The 25887-nt window shown below is 42.3% G+C and overlaps 1 long non-coding RNA gene across 2 annotated transcripts in view; it reads left to right on the forward strand.

Moving 5' to 3' along the window:
• Nucleotides 1-25887, forward strand: part of LOC110452198 — a 64568-nt gene that overhangs the window by 13116 nt on the left and 25565 nt on the right. For both annotated transcript variants that reach the window (XR_002463155.1, XR_002463156.1), the window contains exon 3: nt 20599-20931. This is a non-coding gene — a long non-coding RNA (uncharacterized LOC110452198). The remainder of the gene's footprint in view (nt 1-20598; nt 20932-25887) is intronic.

Here is a 25887-nt window from a genome sequence, read left to right on the forward strand (position 1 = left end):
TGTCCCCTTTCCTTTCTTTTCTCCATCTCTCTTTCCCTGTCCCCTTTCCTTTCTTTTCTCCATCTCTCTTTCCCTGTCCTCTTTCCTTCCTATTCTCCATCTCTCTTTCCCTGTCTCCTGACCTTCCTCCTATTTCTATTTCTCCTCCCTTACCTTTTTGCTCCTTCCATCACTCCTTATATCCACCTTCCCTTTACTTTCTATTTCCACTTTCCCTATCTTCCCCTCTTCTGTGCCTCTCCTCTTTCCTATCCCATTTCACATATTTCTATTTATCCTCCCTTTCCTTCCCTGAATTCCCCCTTTTCTATTTCTCTATTTCTCTTTTTTCCCTTGTCTTCTTACCCCGTTGCCCTCCTCCCCCTTCACCTGTTGAGGTGAGCAGACACTATAAGTCTCCAGTGTTCATTGCATACATCAAGTCATTCAGGTTTTACAGTTAGACAGAGAACTGGGGTCCACATCCTCAACAATACACCATCTATGGTGGCTGTAGGTTAGCTATGCAGCGGTATTTGTGACTGTCATTTTATATATGTGTTCCAAGGTTGTCTAGAATATTAATGTGTAAATTATGTAAATTTTTCACCTAGCCTGATTCAGTTTCAATAATCCTAGTCGGGAATGACACAAAAAAATACCCAAATCTGTTTTTATGAGAAACACATCTTTAATACAAACTGCTTTTCATTGATACAAATTATAAAGAGCACAGTAGCCTTGAGGTGTGATCAAATACATACTTGCTGACCCCAGTGGAGCTAACCCTCGCCCCCAGGGGTTTACAGACATACCCAGTCACCCCAGTTCTCACTGAGTCTGGCCCCACTACCGGTCCCATTAGTGTACAATATGTTGTCAGCGCCATTGATCAGATGTTGACACACTGCTGATTCCAACAAATTAATGTGGGGGTTCTGAATGGCTGGTGGCCTTATTGGCCTGTAGGGTTAATCATGTGCCTACTTCTGTGACTGATCAGTTATGCAGTATCATGGTGCAGGTGTACACAGGTCCAGTGTACCTCTTCCATGTTTAGATCTATTAACCAGAATGATATAAAACCATGAAGCAGGCCTTTGTTCTTCTTTTCTATATCATATGAGAAAGTATTTGTTGCCAGATAATGGTACTTTTCCATGTTTTCCTTTAAACTCATCCACCACTGAAATTTCATAATGAACTATTCCAAACTTTGAATTGGAAAAGTTCAAATGTGTCTTCAGGGATGAATGAGTTAAAAGATAATATTTTATCAGTTTACAGGCCCTGGGTACCTTTTGTCTGTTAATTTATATGTATCAAGACCATACCGCATTGTCTGCTAAATGTTTTAAAATCTATTTAAATCTGTTTTGTAAAGAGTACTGATTAATCCATTTACATTGGGTTTTACTTATTGATAGGATCTTTTATCCATTATAAGTGGAATTACCCATTGATTGGGGTGGGGGTACCTATTGATGGGGGGGCTAGTCATTAATCAAGATTTACAGGTTTACTGTATGTCTTATGTATGATCTACAACAGGGACAGGACATGTGAGGGGGTAAGGGAAGACATGTCTTAAAAGGGGTGAGGGGGAAGGGAGAGACTTGTCTGTATGATCTATAACAGAGATGGGACATGTGAGGGGGTAGGGGGAGACATGTCTTAATAGAGGTGAGGGGGAAGGGGGAGACTTGTCTGTATGATCTATAACAGAGACGGGACATGTGAGGGGGTAAAGGAAGACATGTCTAAATAGGGTTGAGGGGGAAGGGGGAGACTTGTCTGTATGATCTATAACAGAGACGGGACGGGTTAGGGGTGAGGGGGTAAGGGAAGACGTGTATGTATTAGAGGTGAGGGGGTAGGGGAAGATTCGTCTGTATGATCTATAAGATGGACAGGACGGGTTAGGGGGGAGGGGAGACTTGTCCGATGAATGATCTATAAGAGGGACAGGATGGGTTAGGGGGGAGGGGAGACTTGTCCGATGAATGATCTTTAAGAGGGACAGGACAGGTTAGGGGGGAGGGGAGACTTGTCCGATGAATGATCTATAAGAAGAAAGGAGAAATGTATAATGCTTGACCTGACCTTACATACAAAAGGTGGAATAANGGGGAGGGGAGACTTGTCCGATGAATGATCTATAAGAAGAAAGGAGAAATGTATAATGCTTGACCTGACCTTACATACAAAAAGTGGAATAAATTACTACTAATCCCCTTTAGGTATGACCCTACCTATGTAAGGGGGCTATGACCCTACCTATGTAAGGGGGCTATGATCCCATCTATGTAAGGGGGCTATGACCCTACCTATGTAAGGGGGCTATGACCCTACCTATGTAAGGGGCTATGACCCTACCTATGTAAGGAGGCTATGACCCTACCTATGTAAGGGGGCTATGATTCCATCTATGTAACGGGGTTATGATCCAATCTATGTAAGGGGGCTATGACCCTACCTATGTAAGGGGGCTATGACCCTACCTATGTAAGGGGGCTATGACCCTACCTATGTAAGGGGGCTATGACCCTACCTATGTAAGGGGCCTATGATCCAATCTATGTAAGCTATATGCTTTTGTGTTATGAGAGTGTACAGTATGACCCTACCTATTTGAGGGGGAGGTTTTTTTACACCTACATGTATGTGAACTATGACCCCTGTCAGTGATGCCTTCAATAAGATGTACCTACTCCTCCCTACCTGTTTGATCCACTAACACCCCCTTTTCCATTCCTGCTATTCTCCGTCTCCAAAGACAAGCCTTGCCCTTCCAACACTCCCTGTCTACGGGGATCTGTGCTCTTTGACTTTCTTTTGGGAGAGCAGAAAGTACACAGACCAAATGCACAATACATGTAAACATCATCAACTCGGCACTTCAATCCTGGGATTTCACAGGAAATCATTCATGTGAAATATCTCTGCTTTTTGATGTGAACTTATAGTGCAAAGTTAATAGAAATATGTCTGCACCGAGTTACAGCCGATTATCGATTATCCCTCGTTGCTAAAACGGACTTTGTCGATAAAAACAAAATCATTTTGTCTATTTCAAGCTGTTTCAATAGGGCATTGCAAGAGATTTATATGTGATGGTGTGTAGCGGTATTCCACGGGGGAGTTCATGTAGAGTATGGGAGACTGAGCACATCCTGTAACTGACGTATTTATATACTCCCTAATCCATGGAGAATGAATATATAGCTGTTGTCGGTTCATTAGGCGCGGTATTAGACAGAACAATAGAGCTAGGTGATGTTACAGGGGGAGGTAACCCTGGCAGCAGATTGGGACCGGTATTGCCAAGTCCTGATTTCCCACATAGCCATCTCCCTGTACCATATGATCCTTAGCGGTTCCATTCCATAAAGTGCGCTACATCCAACATCTACATTTGATAAACAAAAAATTCCTTTTATTTACTCGATGGCCCAATATCTATTATATTCTTTTTATTTATTTATTTCAATTCAACAGACCCTGAGGTCAAATAAAAGGTTATGTTCCAGTGATTAGTGAGAGTGGTTATGGTCCAGTGATTAGGTGAAGGGTGGTCATGGTCCAGTGATTAGTGAGAGTGGTTATGGTCCAGTGATAAGGTGGAGGGTGGTCATGGTCCAGTGATTAGGTGGTGAATGGTCATGGTCCAGTGATTAAGTGGAGGGTGGTTATGGTCCAGTGATTAGGTGGAGGGTGATTATTTTCCAGTGATAAGTGAGAGTGGTCATGGTCCAGTGATTAGGTGGAAGGTGGTTATGGTCCAGTGATTAGGTGGGGGTGGTCATGGTCCATTGATTAGTGAGGGTGGTTATGATCCAGTGATGAGATGGTGAATGGTTATGGTCCAGTGATTAGATGGTGAATGGTTATGGTCCAGTGATTAGGTGGGGAATGGTTATTGTCCAGTGATGAGATGGTGAATGGTTATGGTCCAGTGATTAGATGGTGAATGGTTATGGTCCAGTGATAAGTTGGTCAGTGGTTGTGTGGGTGGCGACTGGTATACAGCTAAGAGGTGACACCTAATGACCAGCCAATGGTTTTGTTATTACATGAACCTGGTTCTATAGGCAGGCAATTTGGCTCTATATCTTGAATTGATAGCCTCCTATAATGTGTGTTATTAGCCAGGCCAACATGTGCCCCAGGATGTCGGTAAGTGAATAAGGCTCATGTCTGAGATACCGAGAGATATATAAAACAGGAAGAAATCAACTCTAGAATAAACTGGGGCTGTATATGGTATCTTGTTATATAGACTATCTATATGTGACCGCATCACTGGTCAGCTGATGGTTTGAACGACTGTGCTGAAATGCTGACCAACACTCGCCCTGTGTTAGACAAGTTATTTCCTTCCAACACCCGGAATGTTTTTGTGGATGAGTGACAAAAAAAATTGATAATTCGTGAATAGAAAAAAAACACGCTTTGTCTGGTATAGTACTATAATAACGTAAGGCTGGAATTTATTGACACTTCATACCATAATTATTGAAAATAAATATCCAAGGATTGGTCTTATGATGACCTACCTTATGGTTTTAACACTTTTGCTCGATGTTGTAGAAAGGGTGAACATGGACATTTCTCAACACCTATCACTAACCTATATAGGATATTACCCAACAAATACAGCTCTGGTGGTAGCCCAGGACAGTTAACTCATTCATCCCTGAAGACACATTTGAACTCTTCCAATTCAAAGGTTGGAATAGTTCATTGTGAGATTTCAGTGGTGAACGAGTTAATAATATCTGACTTCATGCCACACCTCACAAACACAGAGGTGGACTAGGGCACACTGCCATTATGTTATTACCACTGATGATTAATGACTGAGAGTAGGTAATCAATTAGAATAGGAAAGGTAATTGGTCTAATTCAGTAAACAGGAAATTGTCATCATTGTCTCGCTAATTGTCCAGGTGAGGTCACAGGTAAGTTTATATGGAGCTCTCGGAGAGATCGCAGGATGGTAAAACGTTGATCTAGAACTCTCGGAGAGATCGAAGGATGGTAAAATGTTGACCTAGAGCTCTCAGTAATAATAACATGGACAGATCATGGAAGGGTAGATATAAATATCGTAGCTATATACCACTAACCAGACTGGAGAAAAAAACAGATCTAGAGCTCTTGGAGAGATCGAAGGATGGTAAAATATTGATCATAACATGGAAAGATCATGGAAGGGTAGATATAAATATCGTAGCTATATACCACTAACCAGACTGGAGAAAAAATGGAGGAGCAGATATAAGTATCCCGAGATTTAACACTATGACCCAGACAGCGGAGTGCATGCGTTAAGCTTGGTTTGAGGTGAAACACAAGATTTCAAAGATGCTCACAGCACGGCTTAATTTAGCTGACATTTATTGCTGGAATCATATTGTCTTACGTGCAAGCCTATAGTTAAAGTTAATGACCGAATCACTGTGCATCATGCCTGGCCATTAATTACTTTTATAGATCCCCAGGAGTGGTGAGTGACTGGCACCTTGTCCATCACTGTCCTTATACCTACAGTCTCCTATATTTATTACCTACATGTCCATACACAGACAATCGTGTTCGGGGTGGACTGTTAGGGATAAAAGGGTAGGATAGTCGATCAAACCTCCCCATACAAAAACAACTCATTTCTGCCTGGCTTGCTTTATGACGTCGTCCTAGTACAGTCTCAGTGCATCTGACATAGTACGGCTTCCCACAATCTGCAAACTGATACAAATGATGTAGTCAGAGGCCAGGGGGATTAATGCGTAACACACAAACCCAATACCGAGCAATAATACATCTATACGCAGTTTGGTTAGAAGACTGTTGTTTCCCGGTTACTAAAATAGGCCAGAGGCAATGAGTTCATTTTTATAGTGCGCATATATAAATAGGATATAAAGAGTAACGGGTTAAAACGGTGTATTACAAGTGTATTACAAGACGTATAAAACTGAGGTAGGTATACATGACCTATAGGAAGTTAGGGAGTTGATGTAATTAGGATGCGAGATTTTGTAGGTGTATATATACCTACCTATATGTTGACATGTAAATAAACATGTTTTGCTTGCCTGTTGTGTATTGGTAGAAGTGGAAATTACGCAAAACGGGAGTGTCATAACTAGATAACTGGCGATAAGGAGCGAGTAATTAATTACTACAGCAACAGGTAGCTGTGTGGAGTCCGTCTTTATCAATGGTTCGAGGTCAGGTGCTATCTCCCCGCCACACAATCAGGAAATATATATCCACAAACGTCTCAATGTAAATCTATTTACTTTCTTTCTCACTTCAAAACAAAACTTCCTGTCTCTTTACAGAGCGTGTTGATACACTGTGTCTACACAAATATTTTGATTTACCTGATGTACTGTTGACCTTGTGACCTGCACCTGTATTACCGTTTCACCCTGATCTGTACCTATACCGTACAGGATTTCCTGTGAACTGTACATCATCTTGATAATCTTCCTTGGAAGGATTAGAATTAAACATCTCAGCCTTATAATGATATGTATATAAGTACATCTTACATCAAAGGTCAAGGTCATGTATACATCTCATATAAACTTTCAAGGTGGACTCAATATTTTGGAACTGATCGGAAACACAAATGGCAACAGGCAATCATTTTAAATTTAAGAGTTTAAGTTTGTTAGCCTATTTCTCAGAAACTGATTAAGGGATCTTTGTCAAATTTCACATGAAGGTTCCCTTTTTGTTATCCATATTGATTTTTAGCTCACCTGGCACGAAGTCTCACTCTCACACATAACATGTCACAAGTAAGGGCAATGGGTCCTCACCTAGTCTCGCTCTCACACATAACATGTCACAAGTAAGGGCAATAGGTCCTCACCTAGTCTCGCTCTCACACATAACATGTCACAAGTATGGGCAATGGGTCCTCGCCTAGTCTCGCTCTCACCCTTAACATGTCACAAGTAAGGGCAATGGGTCCTCACCTAGTCTTGCTCTCACACTTAACATGTCACAAGTAAGGGCAATTGGTCCTCGCCTAGTCTCGCTCTCACACTTAACATGTCACAGGGAAGGGCAATGGGTGCTCGCCTAGTCTCGCTCTCACACATAACCTGTCACAAGTAAGGGCAATGGGTCCTCACCTAGTCTTGCTCTCACACTTAACATGTCACAAGTAAGTGCAATGGGTCCTCGCCTAGTCTCGCTCTCACCCTTAACATGTCACAAGTAAGGGCAATGGGTCCTCACCTTGTCTCGCTCTCACACTTAACATGTCACAGGGAAGGGCAATGGGTGCTCGCCTAGTCTCGCTCTCACACATAACCTGTCACAAGTAAGGGCAATGGGTCCTCACCTAGTCTTGCTCTCACACTTAACATGTCACAAGTAAGTGCAATGGGTCCTCGCCTAGTCTCGCTCTCACCCTTAACATGTCACAAGTAAGGGCAATGGGTCCTCGCCTAGTCTTGCTCTCATTTACCTGGAAACAGACACAGGTCTGACTTTCCACCTGATTAGTCCAGCTACAGTGTTATATTGGTCACTGAACAGAGTTATTGGTCACATGACAGCATTATTGGTCACATGAGGGAGGGGTATTTTCTCCTTCACTGCCACCTGGGTGATTGTGTATCAACAGATTACACCTGATCTGTGTCTCCCAGATGTTTTCATCAATACACATCAAGCCAGTGTATGTGAAAGCTTCCGTGTAACATGTGTTGTACACATAAACAACACTGCATGAGTTGTTTACCTACGACAGCTGTTGTCCGGTGGGACAGGGAGGGGTGTTCAGGCTGACAAACTGTTTTAGGTGACAGCCGGACGAAATCAGGTGCCATATCTAATGGTGACAACTGATACTTGTCAAATAAACATCATATTCCTGTCTAACCTTGGAAAGTGTGTAGGTTGACCTTGACTATGAACATTGACCTTGATGATGGTCTTCTTCAATAAAAGTTGTCCGTACAATATTGCAACCAGCATCTTATTTGTTTTTAGAGCCATCTATTATTGAATCTGGCTATATCTTCTATATTTAGTGTAAAGTGAAAGGATACAAAAGAATAGCATTAAGATTTTGGCCTGAAGAATTCTCAAAATTGGAAAAATAAGACAATGAAACTGTTCCCTGCATCCATTTACTCATTCATCCCTGAAATTTCATAATGAACTATGCCAACCTTTGAATTTTAAGAGTTTAAATGTGCCTTCAGGGGTGAATGAGTTGAGGAGATTGAGCTGTTAGGAACTTGTCCATTCTGACATTAGTTAGGGCAGGGTTTCAGGTATTTGTTCCTATTAACTACTTTTAGGTAAGGATTTGACTGTTGCTGGTATTGTGTATGCATATATATCATAAAAAAGGAGTCTTATTAGGGGTTAAATTACAGGTTGTTGTAATGTAATACATAGGTACCCACCCTGTTGTGTATAAGGGGCCAGGTTACTGAGTGTTGGGGTATGCTATGTAGGGACCCATCCTGTACTATATAAGGGGCCAAGTTACTGAGTGTTGGGGTTTGATATGTAGGTACCCATCCTGTACTATATAAGGGGCCAAGTTACTGAGTGTTGGGGTTTGATATGTAGGTTCCCATCCTGTACTATATAAGGGGTCAAGTTACTGAGTGTTGGGGTATTATATGTAGGTACCCATCCTGTACTATATAAGGGGCCAGGTTACTGAGTGTTGGGGTACGATATGTAGGTACCCACCCTGTACTATATAAGGGGCTATATAAGGGGCCAAGTTACTGAGTGTTGGGGTATGATATGTAGGTACCTATCCTGTACTATATAAGGGGCCAGGTTACTGAGTGTTGGGGTATGATATGTATAGGTACCCATCCTGTACTATATTAGGGGCCAGGTTACTGAGTGTTGGGTTATGATATGTAGGTACCCACCCTGTACTATATAAGGGGCCAAGTTACTGAGTGTTGGGGTATGATATGTAGGTACCCATCCTGTACTATATAAGGGGCCAGGTTACTGAGTGTTGGGGTATGATATGTAGGTACCCACCCTGTACTATATAAGGGGCCAGGTTACTGAGTGTTGGGGTATGCTATGTAGGTACCCATCCTGTACTATATAAGGGGTCAAGTTACTGAGTGGTTGGGTTATGATATGTAGGTACCCACCCTGTGCTGTATAAGGGGTCAGGTGTCCGGGTGTCGGGTCGATGATACCTACACACCCTGTTCTATATAAATGATATAGTTAAGCGTGTCGACCGTTGATATCTACCTCTCCTGCCAGAAACACTGGTTCGTTGTGCGACAGTCATTAACTCATTATGTACACCTAACTGGCCCCATACAAGGGGGCATTTTTGCTGACCCGGAGACCTATGATGGTGTACTAGCGATGAACTTTCAGGATACCTGCCATGTGCCATACGTTTGTTTTACCTGACTCGCTAGGTATACACCAAACCACATACAGCTGATTCTTATTTTGATAATTCCAGAATTTTGCGTGAAATGAAGATTTTTGACTTGTTCTCATAAGTTGTGGTTTTGATTGACAGATAAGGCAGTGACCCCTGTTTAGCTGTTTACCTATCAATATACCTGTAGACTTTTCTCCGTCAAATCTTATTGTTTAAGAATCGATATATGTCATTACATTGTTTGACGATAATATTGACACAATTAACGTCTGATGTCTATTGATCACACTTACACGTCAGCACACGGCCAGCCGTACAAACAAATATTATTTATGCTTCGTATTACAGTAACAGGACAAGTATTGTTTTGGTAAGAACAGATTAAATATCCCTTACGAGTTCCATCTGTAGAAATTGTTGCCACAGGATGTATCGAATTTACATTTTACGATTTAAATGGCCACTGTTTCTCTGTGAAATTTAATAGCTTATAATTTGTTTATTGAAATGCTAACAAAACATTAATAGGTGATAAGAACAAATTCATTGGCCGTGAATCTTTATACAAATGTCATGATGACTCTTCACCCCGTGCTAAGGTTTAACTTTCACAGGTTTACGATATAATGTTGTTATTGTTCTGTTATAACTGTCGCTTCATTCCCACGAACTCTCCTGTGTTTATGCTACCTCAGCACTAGCCTTCCTAAAACTTGTGTTCTGTGGTAAATATACTTTGATTCTCAGACACCGTCACCTCATCCACAACATCACCTCATCCACACCGTCACCTCGTCCACACACTCACCTCATCCGCTCCGTCCTCATCCACACACTCACCCCATCCACACACTCACACCATCCACACACTCGCCCCATCCACACACTCACATCATCCACACACTCGCCTCATCCGCACACTCACCCCATCCACACACTCACCCCATCCACACCGTCACCTCATCCGCACTCACCCCATCCACACACTCGCCCCATCCACACACCGTCACCTCATCCGCACTCACCCCATCCACACACTCACCCCATCCACACACTCACCCCATCCGCACACTCACCTCATCCGCACACTCACCTCATCCGCACACTCACCCCATCTGCACACTCACCTCATCCGCACACTCACCTCATCCGCACACTCACCTCATCCGCACACTCGCCCCATCCGCACACTCGCCCCATCCACACACTCACCCCATCCACACACTCACCCCATCCGCACACTCACCCCATCCGCACACTCACCCCATCCGCACACTCGCCCCATCCGCACACTCGCCTCATCCGCACACTCACCCCATCTGCACACTCACCTCATCCGCACACTCACCCCATCCGCACACTCACCCCATCCGCACACTCGCCCCATCCACACACTCACCCCATCCACACACTCACCCCATCCAGACACACCCCATCCAGNACACACTTACCCCATCCACACACACTTACCCCACCTACACACTCACCCAATCCACACACTCACCCCATCCACACACTCACCACATCCACACACTCGCCCCATCCACACACTCACCCCATCCACACACTCATAAAGAGAGTCACATTTACCGTTAATACTACAAATCATCAAGTCATGAAACGTAACTGATATTCTCAAAGTCTCACAGTCCACCTCCACCTAGACCCCGGTAGAATGTTATGTTGTTTCAATGTGAACCAGTGAATTCTATAGCCGAACATAGCAATTGAAATTGGGAACCTTCAAGGTCAAAGAGAGGTTTGAACAAGGTCAAAGAGAGGTTTGAACCCTGAAGGTTATACAGGGGTATGTGAACAGACCCTTTGGACATTGAGCAGACACTCTACTGAGCTTTCTGGTCATTGATTAACTCGTTTACCCCTGAAATTTCATTTTGAACTATTCCAACCATAGAATTGGAAGAGTTCAAATGTGTCTTTAGGGGTGACTGAGTTAAGCCAAGGTCACATTCCGGTCTATTTTCACTAAAATTTCATTGGTAAAGAGGAACCATACAGCCTCTGTTACAAGTGCCTAGTTGGCTGTGGAATCCTGTTATCAAGGTAGTAAAGCCTGAGGTAGGGATCAAATACCTGACATTCTATAACATAGTGTTACGTCACAGGCCAGTCAGTGGGTGGGAGGGTTGTTAGCTAGAGTCCAGGAAACGGAGGTAAAGTTGTGAATGGTAGAGGGTGCTCTGAATCCGTGGGGTACGACGTCTACTGAGAAGTAGAGGAAACACTCATCTCGGAGGAGAAACACGAAAACAAACATTAGTCAAAATACTGGCGACACCTTATACAAAGTTTTAAGCTACCTCTGTTCCGCTGTTTTGACATTACTTTAGCTGTCAACATTTCGTTCTTCGTCAGGATGGAAAAGTATGATTTAATGTCTAGGTTACCGGGACAATTCTCAAGGTCACTGTTACATGAAGTTAGTTTACAAGGTCATATAGTTGCTCCAGTGTGATTTGCAGAACTCGTAAAATCAATGGCATCCTACAAAACAAGACTATTACACAGTGATGTGAAATTGAAAAGAAAAAGAAAGCATTAAAACTTACAGCTGTGATCACTGGCGTAGGACTGGGGTATTGATTTGGTGTCTTTAGGAGCTGTCAGAAGGAAATTATTTCAGAAATGACTGTAAATTTTATTTCATTGATTTTCTCTTACAAGACGCTGAGGTAGCATAACATAATTCTTATCTTTTGAGTGTAAACACCATCAAATTACACTCTCACTGCTCCACAGGCACCCAACCAATAAACACCATCAAATTACACTCACTGCTCCACAGGCACCCAACCAATAACCAGATAATCTACGACGCATTCAATGAGTAGAAAGTGACAAGGTCATGTTGGTTTACTTTTTCATTTCAACATGTGAACTACAAGGTCACCAGACATATCAAGGTCAGATTAAATGACGTTTTACTTTCTAAAATCTTAATACAGAACATTGCGGATGATTCCTGGTCATCCTCATTTCATAATCCAACAAAAAGTTTAAATCTCCAATAAAATCTTAAATGATTGGAGTAGACATTCACTTGAGATGTTAAACAAAGTTACATCGATTGTAACAACTCAGAATTGTTTAACGAAGACATGGAAGTAGTATGTGTCCTTTACCCTGACTGTTCACTTTATATAGTGACAGGGTATGTAGCAAAACTTCACTTAGAGTTATCTGGTAATATCATATTGGTACCCGAGAGCTACCTGGTATAATATTGTATTTATACGTACCTGAGAGTTACCTGGTATGATGTTTTATGTATACCTGAGAGTTGCCTGGTATTATGTTGTATTTATACATGAGAGTTACCTGGTATTATGTTGTATTTATACATGAGAGTTACCTGGTATTATGTTGTATTTATACCTGAGAGTTACCTGGTATAATGTTGTATTTATACATGAGAGTTACCTGGTAATGTTTTATTTATACCTGATAGTTACCTGGTATAATGTTGTATTTATACCTGAGAGTTACCTGGTAATGTTGTATTTATACCTGAGAGTTACCTGATAACATTGTATTTATACCTGAGAGTTACCTGGTAATGTTGTATTTATACCTGAGAGTTACCTGATAATATTGTATTTATACCTGAGAGTTACCTGGTATTATGTTGCACTTGCAGATGTGTTATCTTGCTATTTAGATGACCTATCTGACTCAAGGGCCATAAGTATATGGATTTTTCTACTCCTCGAGGCAAACTTAACACTTGTGAAGCCATCCTACCCGGGAGTAAACATTTCAAACACACTGTCAGGTAATTTCATAAAACTTAAGTGTAAACTCTTTGAACTTTATTGAAAGTGAACGATGTTGAAATTAGAGTAGGAATGTTGAAAGAAGATGATGTTGGATCATATTAAGTTTCTCAAAAGTATAGTGCATGTTTGTATATGATGTAAAACCCGGATTGGGGTTCCCACCCATCGTAACACCCGGAAGTATACTGAACCCAGGGACATTTACACAATCAAGCAAAGCAATGGTTAGAATAGAATACAGAAGTATGATTGTGTGTTGCAAAAATATGTCTACATTGTGGTACGTAACACCCGGATCTAGTATCGAATTCTGGTTTCACCACAAACACTTGTCACATGTCTAGTACACTTCTGCTGTACTGGGCCCAGTGGTCACTCAAGGAAAGTGTCCCGGTTATCTTTGGTGTAATCAGGAAGTGACGTAACAGGGTGGTAGAGTGGGGCTCACATTTTACTCAAATATAACAGATTCTTGAAATTGTTGGACGATTATTTGAAGGTTTCAAAATAGGTTTTAAGTGCAACATATCACAGTTATTTGAAGATTGTGAGGGCACATATCACGGATTCGATGTTTGATCTGACAGTGGGCATACCTTTCCGTTTCAGTAGATGTAACCCATTATGTTGATGTTTGTGATTTTGTTGGCATTAATTAAGGTAGAATTAAACACAACTCCGTCTGCCCCTCCCCCCTATCTGAATCTGGGGAGTCTGTAAGATACCTCTATCACCCAACTCATAATCTGTATAGAACGTTAGATTGGCTGGCGAGCCACCAGACTCAACCTTTCTGTAGTAATAATTGCCCGGATAAACAGAAGCATGGCTGCGAATTCTTAACTAGGATTAGGGAATTTTTAGAGCCAAGTTTGAAATTACTTTGACGTAGAAAATTGTATCCCACTTCCATGTTATTACATGCGTTTTCAGGTGTAGAAGCATGTAAACATATTCTTGGCAAAATTTCATTATAAGCGTAATCCCTTTAAGGATGCAAGTAATGTATGTAAGATATGTCCCTAGAAATGTGTGTGTTTACCCACTCAAAATTAAAGTCATTATTTACAGGATGGGTTGTTATCCTCCCGGGGGGGGGGGGGGGGGGGCTGCGATTATTATAATTTTCACTCTATAGGAGTTGCTATGATTTCCCCATTGAACCCATACCTTATCCATGCCTGCTCACTGTAAATGCTGAAATGACATATCGAACAAATTGGGGTCGGTCCTTTGAGTGCAATAGAACCTCTATTGATTCTGTTTCCTTACTATAACATGGATACTCATGGAAACAAGTATTGTGTTCCAATTAAAGAGTGAACCTCTTGAAGCACTTGTTAGAGCGGTGTAAAGATATATACCGACCAAAACTCGTCAAACACAGGAAGTGATTGAGGAAACACTTTATGAACAATGTGAATTGACGTCCTCAGCTATTTGTGGCGGAAGGGATTAAGATGACCAGGAGAGTTGTGTATTCTTCTGGCTTCCGAAAGCTGCTATCTGAAATCAAAGGTTTCTAGTATCTATTGTACAATCTGTCAGAGCTATTGATGATAAACCCTACTCTTCTATGGACAAAACTGGATAGATTGATACCTTAAGGGAATGATAGGACAGACAATTACCTCTGGAACAAAAATGGACCGAGTTACACTTCAGAGATATTACTGGACAGACTTTTAGCTTGGTGGCCAGAATGGACAGAGATACACCTCAGCGACATGACTTGACAGACATAATTTTACCACTCTTACTTACCCTAGCTATAACCTAGCTTGAATCCTGTGTGTGTACAATCTAATGACCTTGACGGTAAAGGCAGTATGATAATGTGACCTTGACCTTGAAGTATGATATTGATAGGTGTTTCATAAACACAGTAGAGCTCACACATACCTGAAGTACATGGAGAGATGGGAATGATTCATTCTCTTTCTGCAACAGTACATTGAGAATTTTTGTTTTTTTGCTACAGAAAATCGGCCCGTCAGCATCTGTAAGTAAACACGAAGCCTTGTTAATTTAAGTGAGTACATGTTTTGGAAAAGAAATCGGGAGTGATAAAGTAGTTTAAATATAACTATAGCTTTATAGATTATCAAGGGAAAGAAAATTGCCAGCTGTAATCGGGATGACGTAATGTTTTACTGATGTGCTCTGGAGGAGTCGTGTGTGTTTACACTTGTAGCTTTGCCCTGCAATAACCGCCCAATTCTGTAACGATAAATCCTGAACGTCATTTTTCCATCTTAATCACGTAAAATAAGCAGCTATTTATAGATAAGATATGATGTGTTAGTCCTTGACCTGGGTTTGGTGTCCGGCCTTCACCTTGCCGGAGATTCACAGACAGATTGGAAGAGATGACTGTACATCTATCACCTGGAGATGGTATAAAAAAATAGTGGGGCCATTGGAAACCCATATCTTGTACAAGTCAGCTTTTGAAGTAAAGGGGCATGGGCATAACGGGAGCAATTGTAAGTAAAACGTGATGTTTCTATAAGGTTTTACACCTATCAGAAAAGAGGCCACTGATCCATGCGCTCTACTTCTACGGAATGGTTTAAGGGTCACCTCCCCTTCTTAGGCCGACTACACCTGCACCGGAGTCTGGCTCTGATACTTCTGTGTCTACCCTGGCAGTCTGCTGTCTGGGCTGCCCGCAAATAGATATAATCCCGGTACAGACTTTATACAGCTTTAATTTTTAGTTCACCTGGCATGAATATATTGCCTGTGAGCTTACGCTATGGTGTGTTGTTCGTGGTCCTCAACTTTTTTCCTTAAGCAACTTCTTCTTAAGAACTTGTGCACCTAGGGTCATGCTACTAGGCCAGTAGGTACCTGGGATGGAGTTTTATTAAAATGTCCTCAAATAAATGACCTTGACCTACTTTTGAGATCACAAGGGATAAATATGCTAAAAACAAGTTCTTATGAATAACCAAGAGTAATGTTATTTGGCCAGTCTTTACCTAGGATAGAGTGCAATCAATTTTCCTCCAACAAATGACTGACCAACTTTCAAGGCCACAGTGGTCAAATATTCAAAAATATTTAAACAACTTCTTTTGAATAACCAAAAGCTCCAGGATGATAATATTTGGCCATTAGGTACATGGGATGTAGTGCTATGAAGTTCCCTGCATGGATGACCTTGACCAATGTTGAAGGTCACAGGGGTCAAATGTTCTAAAATCTTTGAACAACTTTTCTGCATCACTGAGACACATATGGTGATGAATTGTGGCATAAATTTTCCTCAAATAAATGAACTGGACCTACTTTCAAGGTCACAAGAATCAAATATGTACAAACCTTAAACAGTTACCTTTAACATAACCAGGATGTCCAGGGTGATGATAGGTGACCAGTAGCATGCTGTGATATTGTGGTATAAATTTTTCTCAAATATGTAAAAATCAACATCTTCCTAAAAATGAAGATTGTCATCAAAGAAATGACCTTGACCAAATGTTATGTGAAATATTCTTGGATTAAGGGGACTCAATGTTGTATAAACGGAGGATCTGGGCCTCCAAAGTGCACCAGGAGGGAGCTCAATAGCGGTTGCCAGAGGAAAATTTTAAAATTTCCGTCCAGTTCCCTTCACCATTTGTAGCCATACGCCGAAGTATGGACGTGTAACAGCCATGTTATCTGTACATCGCTCTGTCCACGTTTCACCTTCACGTGATTTCCAATACCAATGAAGGTTAGTTAGCATGTACAGTAAACAAAGACTAAAGTAAATTTTATTTTATCGTAATCTGGGCAGGATTAATTTGCATATTACAAAATCTAATAGTTTGAAGGTTTCTGCACAGTAACATACACAAATATGACTGGGATCTGATAAAACGTTTACAGTGATACAAAGATAAGAGCTTAGTTTGAGCTGATCGAGATTGGCCGTTACTGAAATAGGACACAGCAGTTGCATTGGTTAATTGGTTGACGATCAGATCAAAGTGCGTAAAAGCATGAACAGCAGAATGTTTTTGTTATCAATCTGTTGTGACCTTGAACGGTAGAAGTAACAGTCACCACAGAGTGGCAGTACACATTGATCACCCCGACAACAGCTTACATCCAGTCTAATTTGTTAGTGATCGTTACACACAAATTGGGGGAGGATTCAAGGTCAAATAGACACTTAATACAAAGTGACCTTTTCTGATAACAGGGAGGACAACATAATATGTGGACAGAGCCTCAATTACAACAAGATATTTTATGGAGAATAGGTAGAGGTCAAGGTCACAGAATGCTACCACTTCTGTGTTGTCGACTGGTGACAAATGTTTTCCACATTAAGGTCACATTCGCCAGGAGAATCTCCATGTGTTTTCATGTCTCTGACTACCTAAGCTGTCTGTGTCTTCAATCAAGGATATCCTAACATTCAAGTACTGTCTGTCTTGTTGGCAAATCACTGAAAAAAGGACAACTTGTACCAGTTCCTCACAAAATTTACACTAAGTACATGTGTACTACACACTGGGTGCACATTTACTACACACTGGGTACACATGTACTACACACTGGGGTAACTACACATTGGGTATACTTCTTTTATACACTGGGGACACATGTACTACACACTCAATACACTTGTTTATACAGTGGGTACACATACACTACACACTGGGGACACATGTACTACACACTGGGGGTACTACACACTGGGTACACATGTACTACACACTGGGTACACATACACTACACACTGGGGACACATGTACTACATACTGGGGGTACCACACACTAGGTACACATGTACTACACACTAGGGGTACTACACATTAGGTACACATGAACTGCACACTGGGTACACATGTACTACACACTAGGGGTACTACACATTAGGTACACATGTACTGCACACTGGGTACACATGTACTACACACTGGGGGTACTACACACTGGGTACACATGTACTACACACTGGGTACACATACACTACACACTGGGGGTACTACACAGTGGGTACACATGTACTACACACTGGGTACACATACACTACACATTGGGGACACATGTACTACACACTGGGGACACATGCACTACACTGGGGGTACTACACACTGGGTACACATGTACTACACACTAGGGGTACTACACATTAGGTACACATGTACTACACTGGTTACAATTGATTGCCTGACACACATAGTATTGATTTCTGTTGAAGTTGTTGGTGGTAACAAGAAGAATAAGACTACAGGCTGTGTTTTTTTAATTCCTACACAGATATAACAGCTCTAACACATCATAGTTGATCCAACAGTTCTACAAAACCTGTTTACTTTGGTACTTAACCATTCCCATACACTGTTACACTTTCAGCATCTAAACCTAGTCCCAAATGTCCCCTGGACTGCTACTTACCTATTCTCAAACCCATCTTACTACACCCTTTATGTGACGGGTGAGTTGTGTCTTTATACAAGGGAGACAATCCAAGTATCCCTGTCCTGGCCGGTAAACATCACTAAATACCATTAACCGTGGCCAGTTAACTAAATACCTAACATCATAAACCCTGGCAAGTAGGGGACAATAAAACGCTATCCTGATCAAGTCAACCAAGGGCATGGATAGAAGGTACAGGAATTAATTATTGGTGTATTACTTACCACAAAACCCTGTGTAATAAGGAACCTCTCTAAACTGTTACCACATGTTTAAAGTCAAATTTTCATAGCAAAAAAAAATACAGTTAGATAGCGTTGAAGGTTAAGGGAGATAGGGTTAAAGGTCGGCTTATACAGGTTTTATCTGCTCCCCTGGTCCAAAGGACCAGCGAGCGCTTGTGCCACGGTGCGAGGTCCATCATCCATCTGTCAATTTTCCCTTTAAAACACTACTTGCCCTGAACAGCTCAGTGGATTTTGACTAAATTTGGCTCCGAGTATCCTCTTTATAAAAAAGGAATGGGGTCAGAGGGATGAGGCTCTGATAGGGGAAATTTAGATTTAAAGGTCTGGTTTACACAGGTTTTAATACTGTACATGTTCTGTTTACATAGAAAAGTGTAAGGAGATGTATATTTGAAGGTCTGGTTTACACAGGTTTTCATACTGTACAAGTTCTGTTTACATAGAAAAGTGTAAAGATATATGTATTTGAAGGTCTGGTTTACACAGGTTTTCATACTGTACAGGTTCTGTTTACATAGAAAAGTGTAAGGAGATGTATATTTGAAGGTCTGGTTTACACAGGTTATCTATTGTACATAGTTCAATTTAAACAGGTTTTTACATAGGAATACTTTACCGGTGTACAACAGAACTTGTTTACAAACTGTAGACTGTAGTCAAGTATCCTTCTTCAACAAGGCAGCTGTTAGAGGTCAAAGGTCAATTGTTTGTTTACTCATTTGCATCCATATTATACTCTCCGAAAAAGTTATGCTGAGATGGTATGTAAGATAGCTTTTCTAAATGACCTGTAAGGTCAAGGTCACAGTTGACAGTTCTACAGTGTGGTGTCAAAGATTTAGTCAAGGTCACAGTTGACAGTTCTACAGTGTGGTGTCAAGGATTTGGTCAGGGTCAAGGTCACAGTTCTACAGTTTGGTATGATAAAGAAGGACTGTAAAGGTACTGGTTCACATTTTGAAATTTTGAAGTTACACGTAATAGTTTAGAGTTACAGTAACAAACGTAGGCTGTGATTGAAATTATTGTTGTCAGATTTTATTTTGCAACACTAAACCAAAAGCGTTGCATCTAAGTAGTCTTTCAAAATATCCAGCGCTTATTTTCATAATCTTCACATTCGTGCTTTATTAAGCCTAAGGGAAGTTAAAAGGGTTTAATTTGTCCATAAACAGTAATATGACCTGGCCCTGTTTATCATTCATTGGATTGCCATCTTAAATTATAAAACCAAAAGTTCTGGAAATAACTAATGGCACCAATATAGTCGTGTATATATAAAGTGTAATGTAACGTAAGTTTTAGATGCAGTAGAGATTTGAGATGTAAGCAGCAGCATGATAGTTGATTGACCCTCCCGAGGGAGGGGGCCTGAGACAAGTTTATACAAATGTTTTCACTTTATTCCTGCTGGTTGGGAACATCTGGTACTGCTGTTCAGCTGTGCTGCAACACAAGGGACAGGAAATGAGTTTAATGTGTATTACTGTTTAGTGTTACTTCATCACGTGACCAGTACTAAGCCCCCAGACCTTTACCAGCCGCTCGCCATTATCACTGTCTTTTGTATTTTCCATTTCAACTTTTAAGATGTTGAGAAATTTTTTAATAAAATTATCCGAATAATATCTGTAAATAAGTAAAATTTCAATCTAACCAGCTTGATGGGCAAAGAAAGCAACACTACATAAATGTATACTTCAGTTATATATCTTTTGTTTCTTCTCTTCCTGAATAGGTTTTGGTCGGAACTCTTCCTGAATAGTTCTTGGTTGGAACTGGTATGTGGGATGCTCCATGTCCTGTCAAAGTTTAAGAAATCTGCACATGAGATTCAACCCATGACCCTTCTGCTCACGAACCAAGTTCAATACCCAGTGTGCCAGCAGCATTGCTTATCATCCATCATGCAACTGTGTCCGGGGAGATTTGAACCCTGACTTTCCTGCTCGCTAGCCCAGAGTCCACCGCCCAGCTAGCCCAGAGTCCACCGCCCAGCTATGTGCGTGCTATGTTGCTTGTCATCCTTCGTGTCACCCGAGTTGAACACGGACTTGTCAGGACCAGCATGGTAAGTTAAATGTCTCATATTAAAATTTGTTTCAATAAAAGTTTTCACAACATTGTCTGGGTCGATCGTGTTGTGGCGTGTAAGTCTGGTCACCGTTGTTGCTATATGGAGCGTTGAGAGATGACAGTAATGGATAGACATCAGTACCGTAGGTAAGCTGTCTACACCAATACCCAACCTACACTGCCAATACACACATAAACAAGGCCTGCTGATGTTACAGGTGACAAAACAGCTAATATGTACACCTGTCTGTGTACACTGATGGCCCACCTAAAAAAAACAGTCAAAAGCATGCCAGCTTGTCACTGACAATTATTATAGTGTAGCCAGGGGTCAACTAATCAATGACATAAGCCTAAACTTATTAATGTACAGAGAGCAGTTACCTATATGTAGGTCAGTGGGTAAGTAGTCCGCTATAAATAGCGCTGACGGTCATGTAGGAGGGGTGATGTCAGAGGATCAGGGTTGTTGTTGGAAACCGATTTTGTTTATCTTTACATAGAGGCTCCGATAACATACTGCTGGTGAACGATCTCCTCCATCCTGGTAGCATGGTGAACGCTGGCCTCCCTCCTGGTACCACGGCACTGGAGTCTGGGGGCATTGCTCTATCTGGTTCTCAGGCTGGCAAAGACAAATTCATCTAAGAAAGAGATATTGATTTTATATACATTATAGACTATAGGGCTCATCATATGTCATCGGTTTACATATGGTTTGAAATCATTAGTGTATCCCCACTGACAATACCACACTAAGTCTATTGATCAGATACTTACAAACTTTATTTCAAGTGATAGATCACTGACATAGATGGCACTGACTCACAGAAAACAGTCCTGTTGAGTCATAGAGGGTGATACTGATACCAGAGGTACCGACCTGTCCAGTCAGAGAGGGTGATACTGATACACTAAGTCTATTGATCAGATACTTACAAACTTTATTGCAAGTTATAGATCACTGACATAGATGGCACTGACTCACAGAAAACAGTCCTGTTGAGTCAGCGAGGGTGATACTGATACCAGGGCTAAAGACCTGTCCAGTCAGAGAAGGTGATACTGATACCAGGGGGACAGACCTGTCCAGTCAGACAGGTTGATACTGATACCAGGGCTAAAGACCTGTCCAGTCAGAGAGGGTGATACTGATACCAGGGTTACAGACCTGTCCAGTCATGATACTGATACCAGGGTTACAGACCTGTCCAGTCAGACAGGTTGATACTGATACCAGGGTTACAGACCTGTCCAGGCAGAGAGTTGATACTGATACCAGGGGTACAGACCTGTACAGTCAGACAGGGTGATACTGATACCAGGGTTGCAGACCTGTCCAGTCAGACAGGGTGATACGGATACCAGGGTTACAGACCTGTCCAGTCAGAGAGGGAGATACTGATACTAGGGTTACAGACCTGTCCAGTCAGACAGGGTGATACGGATACCAGGGTTACAGACCTGTCCAGTCAGACAGGGTGATACTGATGCCAGGGTTACAGACCTGTCCAGTCAGACAGGTTGATACTGATACCAGGGTTACAGACCTGTCCAGTCATGATACTGATACCAGGGTTACAGACCTGTCCAGTCAGACAGGGTGATACTGATACCAGGGTTACAGACCTGTGCAGTCAGAGAGGGTGATACAGATACCAGGGTTACAGACCTGTCCAGTCAGAGAAGGTGATACTGATACCAGGGGTACAGACCTGGACAGTCAGACAGGGCGATACTGATACCAGGGGAACAGACCTGTCCAGTCAGACAGGGTGATACGGATACCAGGGTTACAGACCTGTCCAGTCAGCGAGGGTGATACTGATACCAGGGTTACAGACCTGGCCAGTCAGACAGGTTGATACTGATACCAGGGTTACAGACCTGTACAGTCAGAGAGGGTGATACTGATACCAGGGTTACAGGCCTGTCCAGTCAGACAGGGTGATACTGATACCCGGGGTACAGACCTGTCCAGTCAGACAGGGGGATACTGATACCAGGGCTACAGACCTGTCCAGTCAGAAAGGGTGATACTGATACCAGGGGTACAGACCTGCGAAGTCTTAAAAGGTGTCACTGATTTTTGGTTATGATGTGGTATGATACAGATAACTAGATGTGGTAGGATAACATGTATACAGGTGTGGGATACCAGGGTTACAGACCTGTACAGTCAGAGAGGGTGATACTGATACCAGGGTTACAGACATGTCCAGTCAGACAGGGTGATACTGATACCCGGGGTACAGACCTGTCCAGTCAGACAGGGTGCTACTGATACCAGGGTTACAGACCTGTCCAGTTAGACAGGGTGATACTGATACCAGGGCTACAGCCCTGTCCAGTCAGACAGGGTGATACTGATACCCGGGGTACAGACCTGTCCAGTCAGACAGGGGGATACTGATACCAGGGCTACAGACCTGTCCAGTCAGACAGCGTGATACTGATACCAGGGTTACAGACCTGGCCAGTCAGACAGGTTGATACTGATACCAGGGTTACAGCCCTGTCCAGTCAGAGAGGGTGATACTGATACTAGGGTTACAGACCTGTCCAGTCAGACAGGTTGATACTGATACCAGGGTTACAGACCTGTGCAGTCAGAGAGGGTGATACTGATACCAGGGGTACAGACCTGTCCAGTTAGACAGGGTGATACTGATACCAGGGCTACAGACCTGTCCAGTCAGACTGGGTGATACTGATACCAGGGTTACAGACCCGTCCAGTCAGACAGGGTGATACTGATACCCGGGGTACAGACCTGTCCAGTCAGACAGGGTGCTACTGATACCAGGGTTACAGACCTGTCCATTCAGACAGGGTGATACTGATACCAGGGTTACAGTCCTGTCCAATCAGACAGGGTGATACTGATACCAGGGCTAAATACCTGTCCAGTCAGAGAGGGTGATACTGATACCAGGGTGACAGACCTGTCCAGTCAGACAGGGTGATACTGTTACCAGGGCTACAGACGTGTCCAGTCAGACAGGGTGATACTGATACCAGGGTTACAGACCTGCGAAGTCTTAAAAGGTGTCACTGATTTTTGATTATGATGTGGTATGATACAGATAAATAGATGTGGTAGGATAACATGTATACAGGTGTGGTATGATAACAGGTATACAGATGTGGTATGATAACAGGTATACAGGTGTGGTATGATATCAGGTATACAGGTATGGTATGATAACAGGTATACAGATGTGGTAGGATACAGGTACACAGGTGTGGTATGATAACAGGTATATAGGTATGATAACAGGTATACCTGTTAGTTTGTATACAGGAGGTGGTTTGGGACAGGTGTTTTTGTAGCTGTCTTGCTACATAATGACGGACACTGATAGGGACTGAAGGTACAGGTCCATTATCATTACTGCCCTAACACAGCTGTACACAATCACTAGTAAATGAAGAGGACATTCATCATAGAGTAACTTTCTAAATTATCCCTCCACTCCTAGGTGGCAGCACCACCACATCACGTATACCAAGATACACCAACAAGATAGGTATGTAACAATCAGGCAATGGAGATAAAATATTTCCTGTTGGAAATATACAACATTAACAAATTATCTATACATCATTCTGGAAAGCAAGGAGTCCAGAAAAGAGTTGCTATTTTTTCATTCGCACCTAATGCATCTCTGTACACCTAGTTAATCCCATCTAAGTCGGACACCTGTCTTATAGAAGGTCATTAATCCCGTATTAACAGCCTAGCCCCCAGCCACAGCTCTGGCGGGTAGGGGCATGTAAGACACACGGGATGTTACACAGTTGGGGGTCTGGATACTTGGCTCACCACCACCATTGTCTGGGGTTACTCTCCACTCTGATATGTTTCGCTTGTAATAAAAGATGAAATTGCTTTTAAATGGGAAGTTGATTTTAAGTAAATCAAGGTATTTATTACACAACATTGATTTCAGGAGTAGTTAAGCAATCTTATCTCCATCAAACCTCCCCGGGTCCCTACAAGATCAGTGACAGGGTCCGTCCACTGACCAGGTCCCTGCTGTAGATCAGTGACAGGGTCCATCCACTGATGGGGTCCCTCCACTGACAGGGTCCCTCCACTGACGGGGTCCCTCCACTGACGGGGTCCCTCCACTGACCAGGTCCCTGCTGTAGATCAATGACAGGGTCCCTCCACTGACCAGGTCCCTGCTGTAGATTAGTGACGGGGCCCATCCACTGACCAGGTCCCTGCTGTAGATCAGTGATGGGGACCCTCCATGCCCCCACCACCTTGTCTTCCTGTAGGGATGACAATCTGTACACTGATAGCTATGTAACGGTAATAATAACATGACACATTTTGTATTCATGAATTTGTTAAGAATTTGGTACTGTGACCAATATTTTGTGTGCATAAAAATGATTCGATGTTAGTCATGCTGACATCAGGCTGTCAGTAAGGAAGAGGTGTACTAGTCATTGAGGTACTATCAGTCAGCCTGCTCCCCATCATACCCACTGTTAGCTGGTGTGTCAGACTCACGGCCAGCCTGCTGAGGCCAATAACACTGTACCAATACCATCTACCTATACACATGCTCCACCCAGGCCCCAGGTGCCAATTAATACCTGAGGGTACCTACTGGTAGCCTGCCCTGATTGGATGCTAACCAGATGCAGCACCCCTGACTCAGCTGATGACACAGCACATACCACTCAACAGGTAGACCTACTAGTCATCATCGAGTATATATTATATATGATCAGCAGGAAGTATAGATACACTTTTACGTTACGTTTCCTCAATGATACACCCGACTATACTCAGATATTTCACATATGATGGATATTAATATCACCGCTGGGAAATTTCTATTATTGTAATTGATGTTTGGTATTAAATCAATGTGTCAGTGGTGGATCCAGAGGTTTTTTGGGGGCTTCAGGACCCCCACCCCCCCACCCCCAC

This window comes from Mizuhopecten yessoensis, unplaced genomic scaffold (genome assembly GCF_002113885.1).
Source record: "Mizuhopecten yessoensis strain PY_sf001 unplaced genomic scaffold, ASM211388v2 scaffold6459, whole genome shotgun sequence".
Classification (NCBI taxonomy): domain Eukaryota; kingdom Metazoa; phylum Mollusca; class Bivalvia; order Pectinida; family Pectinidae; genus Mizuhopecten; species Mizuhopecten yessoensis.